Below are 817 nucleotides of genomic sequence, written 5' to 3'. Positions count from 1 at the left end.
AGTGTAAATTTAAAACGTCCCTTCGGAGGGAAATGTATCAACCAAGTCAGCAGGATGGACATTTGACTCTGGTTTGTTTATACCGAAAATTGGACAAGAAGACATCAAACACAGGGGAAAAAAGGACAATGTAGAAAAGCTCTTTGTATGTCCCAATCTCGAAAATGCACACTAAGTTTAAGCCGGGTCGTGGTCGGTAAAGTAATAAAACAGGGTCTACGTAAACTCACAACTAACAGTTCGCAAAGAGCAATTGCAAGAACTGGAGAGCGTGAAACATTGCAGCCAACAGGCCCTATCACACTATATCGACCGAAAAATACTAACGAAAACTGACTTTTGAGAACACATCGAGTTGAAAACGCCTGTACTTTTTCAGTGACAAGTGAATTCAAAACCTGTGGAAAGCGATGACGTCACACCTTAGAAAGCATTTGTAGCAATGGGTAAAAAAATGAATTGCAAAACGTAGGATAACTATTTTGTAATCCGTTTTTTCCACCGTCTTGTGAGTGTTTTGAAAAAGATAGGTAAAAATAACCATAATCATAATCATAATCATTTGTCTTCGAAGTGATGAAAACGTAGAATTTCAAAAAGACGTTATAGCTGATGGGCAATCTCGACCCCAGAGCTTTTCTCTTTTGCACATGACTGAGGGCAAGAAAACCTCTGAGGAACCCAGAAACAAAGTGTCTTCTCACTAGTTTTGGTGAAGAACAATGAAAAGTGTCTCTGATTGGTGCATTCATGTTAGCACTAAAAGAACCTTACGGCTCATGTCCTCCTGCATTCTCCTACATAGGGTTTCCCAGTT

This window comes from Montipora capricornis, chromosome 3, assembly GCF_036669925.1.
Source record: "Montipora capricornis isolate CH-2021 chromosome 3, ASM3666992v2, whole genome shotgun sequence".
Taxonomy (NCBI): domain Eukaryota; kingdom Metazoa; phylum Cnidaria; class Anthozoa; order Scleractinia; family Acroporidae; genus Montipora; species Montipora capricornis.
The sequence above is the reverse complement of the archived record's forward strand: the minus strand, read 5'-3'. Positions refer to the sequence as shown.